Raw genomic sequence first — 8184 nt, 5'->3', positions numbered from 1 at the left:
CCCATCCTAGAATGTAAGTGTTGAAGTCGACAGGAGAGGAGCGTTAACTGCCTGACATGTTGAGTTAGGGAATTAATATGAGATGTGAACAAATTATAATGATAGCGAGAGATGTTGATATAAGAGGAAATGGACAACTGGCTCGAGGTCAGAGCTTGATGTGCAAATGGCGGCGAACAAAACATGTTTACTAGTGGTGATGGTCCTGGAATCAGTAGGATTTCTAGGATGGGTGTAAGCATGTTTTGAAAGGCGTAAAAATGGAAAGTAATTGTTGGTGAGGTGTAAGCCTCGACCAAGGGTGACTGGAGGTTATCACTAGGTAAAAGATATCAACAACAAAAAATGTGGATGGGAGATTTTTTTTGTAAAAAATATTTGTACACTTGGCAAAAGAATATGAGGGTGGTTTGGATGTACAACCATGGAGATGGGTGCCCCATAATGATGGTAACATGTATGGAGATGTGGTGTATCTGCTGAGGGTGGGGGCTCCATTGGTTGGTCTCTATGTTGGTTTGGTGAGGTAGATGAAGTAACACAAATGGGTTATGCAATATGGGTGAGTGATAGGTCAAATGTAGGATGCGGAGATGCATCTGTCTAAATCCGCCGTAAAGTACTTGAGATGGCCCAGAAAATGGATGCATGTGTAATGAGTGTAGCATAATGAGGCTAAAATTCAAGGTATGTAAGTGAGATGGTTCCCGGGCCGGAGTGAGTGGTCATGGCTCCTATTAGTGAATAAGGTTCTACAAAGATAAAGTGAGCCATGAGGGGGTTGTTCTATCGAGCAAAGTAGATGTTTATCACTTGCAAAGGTGATATGGTGATAAACATGGTCGATATGATGAACCTTATGGTGTATTTTGGAAATATGATGTCAGGATATGCAAATCTTTAGGAGGTGCTAAGTGGAGAATGATACCTACTCAGTCGTTTGCTTATCGAGATGTTGGTTGACATGGATCATGTGCGATGTTCCTGCAATTGACACAACCAATACCCCAAGTGAAATAATTGTTCAAAACATACATATAATGAATTCTATGAATTAAAGAACTAGAGGAGTACCTGACATGAGTTTTTGAGTGTGCAACAGGAAAAAAAATGATTTTTTGCACTTACCGCAATGGATGGTTCCACGATGAAGATGGTGTGGTATTGATCCTTGCGTCTCTTCCATTTTTGTCAATGGATATCCCAAGCTTTTGTAATGGACCCCAAGACATGGAGAAAATGGTGATATATAGGGCTAAGGGGCCCAAATATCATTCATTTGAGATTTTGAGTTGTGGGGTCAGAGTGAGATTTTGGAGCTTTTCTTGCCATTGTGGTTAGCTTCTTGTTTCCTTAGATCTCACTATTGATGCTGGTATTGTTTACTACATGTTTCTTGGGTTCGTATTTGGTGTTTTTAAAGTATGCAAAATAGACTCACTCTTTTGAAATCAGATTTATCCAATGGTGATCTTTGGATCTCAAGCAAATTATCCAAGACTATTGTGCTCTTCTCTATCTTTCACTCCTTTCTCAAGGAAAGAACTTCAGCTTCTAATTTATCAACCTCTTCTACCTTCACTTGATATTTCTTCCTCATACGTTGCTTGAATTTTTCTGATTCTGCCAATTTAATTTTTAAGCCCACAATCTCTTCCTTGAGCTTGGCCTCCTTATCATCATAGATCTGCAATAGTTTTCCTTGATCCTTGAATGCAACTATTAGTCTAGAAATATCAGCTCTAAGACCCTTAATAACATTCTCATCTTCATTATGTGCATCATCATGATTTCAATTTGAATCCTCAAAGTTGTAACTCAAAATAAAAGCATTAACTGTTATACCTTTGGATCCATTATTTTATGATCTCTTCTCATCATCTGTTGAATCATGTGCACTGGAAGAATGAGACTCTTGTGGACGAGCTTCTTGTTTTTGAAGACCCTTTTTCTTGTTCTTCTTTTTTTTCTTCTTCTTGTTGCTCTTCTTCTCATTTTCCCTAATTTGTTGGTACCACATCCAAATATGGATTCTAGCTTGTCCCACATTTCTTTGGCACGTTTCAAAGCCACTAGTCTCTTCATATCATAATCATGAAGATTCTTGTAGATTATGCATCTTGCTGCAAAACTTCATCTGCAATTGGATCCTTACCACAAGCTTCACATACTACTCTCCAAATGTTAGATCCACAAGATAATAATTGATATTTTACATTTTTGTGTCATACCTTGTAATTTGCAGTAGTGAGGACAACCATTCTAAAAAAAATCAATTTTCGCTAACAAACCCCAGATATACTCTCGAGCGATCAAGATGCAACCAAGAGCCTTGCTTTGATACCAATTGTAGGAAACCTTTGAGCACTACTGAGAGGGGGGGTTGAATCAATAGTGTGATTTATATACGATTTTCACCTTTTATTAAATTAACTTACTAAATCACATGCATATTAGCAGCAACTCATTAAACATGTGCATCACATAAGCATAATTGAAAACCATGAGCAACAATATAGATAATAAACAATGCACATAATCACATCATCACACATAAGACATAAGATTTTTGGTGGAAACCCTTCTAGGAGAAAAAACACCCTTGTCGATGTTGTTCTACTTTGAATTTCCATTATGTCAAGCAATCTTTCTTTTACATAGCTTGCTGACTCCCATAAGCATGGAGACTCGACCTCATATACAATATTCCAATATCGATCGGCTAGGAGACTCAATTCTACTGATTAGCTTGGAAGACTATATTCTCACACAGATCTACAGACTACCATCTGCTGAAGGCCACCACGATCAAAGATCCTCGCCCTACTCCGATTGGACTATCCAACTACCATTGGATTGAGAAATTGTTCCTTTTGTTGAAGCTTCAATATCACTGCTCCTCTCTCATGAAGTCACTTCTCCTCTCCACTATGCATACCTCCTTTCATCTATTTTCAAACTGGATCCAAGACTCTCTGCTTAACAAGAATTCAACTCTGCATACATTCTCTTAGCAACAAGATCTCATCATCAAATCAAAATAATAAAACCTACAAACAAATGCTCTCCAAACTAGAAAAAATGCGGCCACATCGAATCTAAATACAATCATACCCTCACAATAATAGATTGTTTCATAATACAAATAACATCATAAGACACTATGGTTGTGTGCCAAATGCATCAACAAATCCTGCAAAAAGAAGTGCGAGAGGATCACCAACATATACTCCAACATCATTCAAAAACTTCTCCAAAAATTATCTACTCCATCAACTTCAATTCTGATCTATTCTACAACATGCTTCATGTCTGCTCACTGTTGAGTCATGAACACTCATTCACTGAAGCATCTATTCTCTACCAAAAGTCTGAAGCATAATCACTCTATTCATCCTTCTCTCCACTCATACTCTCAATATCTAACACCATTGATCCAAGTGGATGTTGGTGGCCACCCATCTATCCCACTTACACCCCCACCACTGTCTCTTTCAGTTTTCTAGTTTCCTTAATTGTAGCGCAATTTACTATTTTTGGCAGTTTTTCGGGTCCTGAACTTCCGGAACAGTTTTGAGTCCCTAAACGACGTTTTTTTGGAAAAATTGATTTATTGACTTCTATGTAAATCATGTCAGTGGTTGTATCCCTTGGGGAGATCTTTCCAACGAGGTATCATACGCATCAAACAAAGATAATATGACCAAGTTACGATCTCAAGAAGTTGGTTGCCCAACTAACCCCAACGGGGCCCATAAAATCTTGGTGTTACGTCTCCTCGAGTTAGGGTTTTGGTTGTTTAGGGATTTCTCTAATTGTTCAATAATAAAAAGGTCCTTGAGCCTCATTGTAACTCAGTTCAGAGGCATGTGGCTGCCACATCTCTTCTTATAGATAAGCTACCATCACCCAAGCTAGTCTTATTTCCATTCTGTTTGTAAGCATATTTCAGTATTTGATATTAATGAAATGAAGTGTTATTTCTGCTTCATCTCTATATTTATGGTTATATTTGTAATTTTTTGTGTTCCTTTTTAAATTCGGATCAGTGGTATCAAAGCGGTCTGCTCTTTCTCTATTCTTCTTTTCATGTCCCCAACGAGGTCAGGATATAAGGAATTAGGGCTTGAACTGGTAGAACAAATGAAATACCAGCCTCGCAAATCCTGATGGCCTCCCATGGCAGATGAAAATAAAGATGAGGGGGAAGGAGATCCTATCAAAATCTTGTTCGAAGAATCCCTCGAGCGACAAAGGAACCCGATGATGGACAATTTTTCCCAGATCCTTCTATGACTACCCAAGGACAACGCATCTACTTCGAGTAGCTACTCTGGAAGCGCCACACCCTTTAAGGTACAAGTTAACTTTGACATTCCCATATTTGAGGGTCAAATAGATGCAGATGTCATAGATAAATGGTTAAATCTGCTAGAAGGATATTTTTTTGTTCATGATTTTTCGAACCGGGAACATATCACTTTTGCACTTCTCAAAGCCGCCCCCCACGTCAAGGATTGGTGGGAAACCTATTGTGAGCAGAAGGATGAAATTATGACCTCACTATTTTCAGTTGCACCCACTTGGAATTCATTCCGGGATGCCATTAAGGAGCAATAGTCAGAAGCTATGATGATAAATACATAAAGTGGACCATGTTGCAGCAGTGAAGGGACCAAGACATGCTAGAGTTTACCAATATTTTTCATACCCTTTGCACAAAGTTGGGTATCAAGGATTCTAAGCAGCATTTGGTACTCAAATACCATGGCTAACTACACAGGTACATCCAATACAAGATGGAGTTCATGGACATCTCCTCGCTTGGCACAATGTACTGATACACTGTCAAGATCAAGTAGAAGTTTAAACAAAAGAAGTGAGACTTTAGATCTGTGAATTCGAAGAAAAAAGGAGAAAGCCAAGGCATGGTGACCCAAGACAACCCGTCAAAAGTTACAAGAAAAGAACACCACCATGAAGTCAAAGAAGGACACAGGAAAGTGGCATGAGTTCCATAAGAGCCCCCTCGCAACACAAGTCAGTGTCAGGGCAAGCAGTTGTTGGTGGCTGAGTTGAAGGCTTCAGAATCAGAAGCATGTTCCGACCCTGAGTCAGAACCCGAAAAGAGGAATGACAAAGGGAAGCAGATTATTGATGCGGAGCCCAGCACTATTATTGTCACCGCCAAGATTCAGAAGAATGATCCCGAAGATCTAGAGGAGGGGGAGTGTCTTTTCCACTCACAAATGTGGGTGAAGGGTTCGCTGCTGCAATTCACTGTCGACAGTGGCAGCCAAAAGAACCTCATTTCAGCATAGGTCATGAAGTGGCTAGGCCTATTGACCATATCATACCTGCAGTCGTACAACATCGGGTGGCTTCACCAAGGACGAGATCTTTGAGTCAGCCAACAGTGCCGACTTCCCTACAGCATCAAGCCCTTCACAGATGAGGTGTTGTGTGATGTTGCTCCTCTCGACATTTGTGAGGTATTATTAGGAAAACCATACTTATGGAAGAGACATGTTGTATATGAGTCTAGACCTCGCTCTGCGATTATTTATTTGGGTAATATGTTATACAAGATACTAGAGGTAACCCCACCTATTGCCACCTCTTTGATCTCTGCTAAGAAATGCAGTAAGATCATCTCCCAGACTAGGAAATTTATTTTCTTTCTGGTTCACTCTCAAAGTAAGGGGAAGATTGTAGCCACATCCATGACCCCTGGGAAGGGTTCCTCCACGTTGTAGAAGAAGGTGGATATGGTTATAAAAGAATACAAGGACATCTTATCCTCACCCATAGGAGTACCATTGCATTGTCAAGTCAAGCATTTGTTCGATCTGACTCCTGGAGCAGCTCTACCCAACGAGCCAATATATCGTCTCTCTATTGTGGAAAATGCCAAGTACAAGTAGCGACATGATTAACATTGGGTGCCACACAAGTTTTAGGTGGTTGACAAAGTCTGGATGCATTTACAAAAAGAACGCCTTAAAAGAGCACATCAGAAGCTCAGACCACTTCGATATGGCCCTTACACCATTACCAAGGTTGTGGGAAACAATTATTTGGAGCACAACATTCCCCCATTCCTTGGCTTGCAAAGAGTGTTCAATGTGGACCACCCTCGACCATGCTTCCCAACATTATTGGACACATCAGAGATTGCAGAACATCTCACCAGGGACCAAGTTCAATAAAAGTTTCCCCATCTCATGGAGGCACTCAACACAATGGGGACCATTGCTTCCTAGGGGGAGGAATGTTCTAGGTGGATGTCTATGGCCACCTACCTATCCCACTTGGACCCCCACCATTGTCTCTTTTAGTTTTTCAATTTCCTTAATTGTAGCACAATTTACTATTTTTGGTAGTTTTTCGTGTCCTGAACTTCTAGAGCTATTTTGAGGCCCTAAACGATATTTTTTTGGCAAAATTGTTTCAGCGACTCCTAAGGAAATCGCATCAACTGTCGTAGTCCTTGTAGATAACTTTCCAGTGAGGTATCATACAAGTCAAATGGAGATAATATAACCAAGTTACGACCCTGGGAAGTTGGTTGCCCAACTAACCCCAACGAGGCCCATAAGCTCTTGGTGTTACATCTCCTCGGGTTAAGGTTTTGGTTGTTTAAGGTTTTCTCTTATTGTTCAATAATAAAAAGTCCCTTGATTCTCATTGTAACTCAGTTCATAGGCATGTAGCCGCCACATCTCTTCTTAGAGATAAGCTACCATTTCCCGAGCTAGTCTTATTTCCATTATGTTTTTAAGCATATTTCAGTATTTAATATTAATGAAATGAAGTGTTATTTCTACTACATCTCTATATTTATGGTTATATCTGTAATTTGTTGCATTCCTGTTTAAATCCGGATCAACCATCAACATCCACTAAGCTATAAAGATAAGAATATAAAACATGTAGGGAGAAATTGAGCTTGGTGACAGGATCAAGGGTGAACAAATTGGACCAAATCAATCCACTCACATCACTACGTGTGTACTTATGGTGTTCACATCATTGGAGGACATTCTCAAACATGTTTTGACCTTATCCAATTAATTTCGAAGCTTCTGGGATTTACCAAGTCAATTTTTACCTGAACATCGCAATGAATGTGGGGAAAAATCACTTCCAGAATGTATATGCTCTTGTGAATTAAACCAATTTATGTATGTTGTTTCTATGAAGGAAACTAGCGTATGCCTAGAAAACTTCAATTTTTCCACTCTTCTTGGCTCCAAACTTCCTCAAACTAATCCTCTTCTTCTCTAAGCACCTGTACAAGCCTCCAGACCTCTGACATCATTTTTAACATATCTGCAAGTGGATCAAACATGTCTCCCAATTGTCATTTTCCAAGCGGACCTAAAATTCCAACAAATAAGGTTGGCAAGAGTGCCAACAATTCCTCCACTCTCCAATAATCATCTCCACAAGTTGCAACAACTCTGACATACTTGCAATACTCTATAGCACCATCATCAAGCCATCACATCACTACAACAAGTCATCCTCATAAGCATAGACATTAAGACCTAATGAATATCTAGTTGACAATTCAACTAGTATGCCATCAACCATCTCCATCACATGTAGATTTGCATCATCAACCTGTAGCAGCATCATCAACCAACCAATGCCATCATCTGACCATCATGCGTGTGCCACCAAGTGTGCCATCATCATAGGACCAATCATCAATGCCAGCGCATACTGACACACACCAACTGCTCCATCAATCTACATCATCATGAGGTTGACATAAGAACATGTCCCTATAAGGTTGACATAAATCCCAACACAATTGGCTGCAACCATGTTACAATGAATGGAATCTACACATAAGCTAGGCTACAAGAGGTTGACATCAATGCCAACATGAGCTAACTACCATAATGAATAAATGCCATTGTCAACTAGTTGCACCATGCACCCCATAATGTCAACATCAGCATGCATTAATAATTCATGTGCATTATAAATATTAATATCCACAACCTATCCTGTCTGTTCTTTGATTCTAACCACAAACTCATATATTCAAATTTCTCTTCCTTTCTACTAACACAACAGAAAGAGAATTTCCATTTTACAATTACAGTAAATCGCCATCATCTTTATGTAAGAGCTATGCCACTTTATCAAAGACAAAGTCATCACATAAATAGC

Source organism: Pinus tabuliformis, chromosome 5_2 (genome assembly GCF_031772625.1).
Source record: "Pinus tabuliformis cultivar Carrire ecotype Pingquan chromosome 5_2, CPIR1, whole genome shotgun sequence".
NCBI classification, from domain to species: Eukaryota; Viridiplantae; Streptophyta; class Pinopsida; order Pinales; family Pinaceae; genus Pinus; species Pinus tabuliformis.
This window is presented reverse-complemented; position numbering follows the sequence as displayed.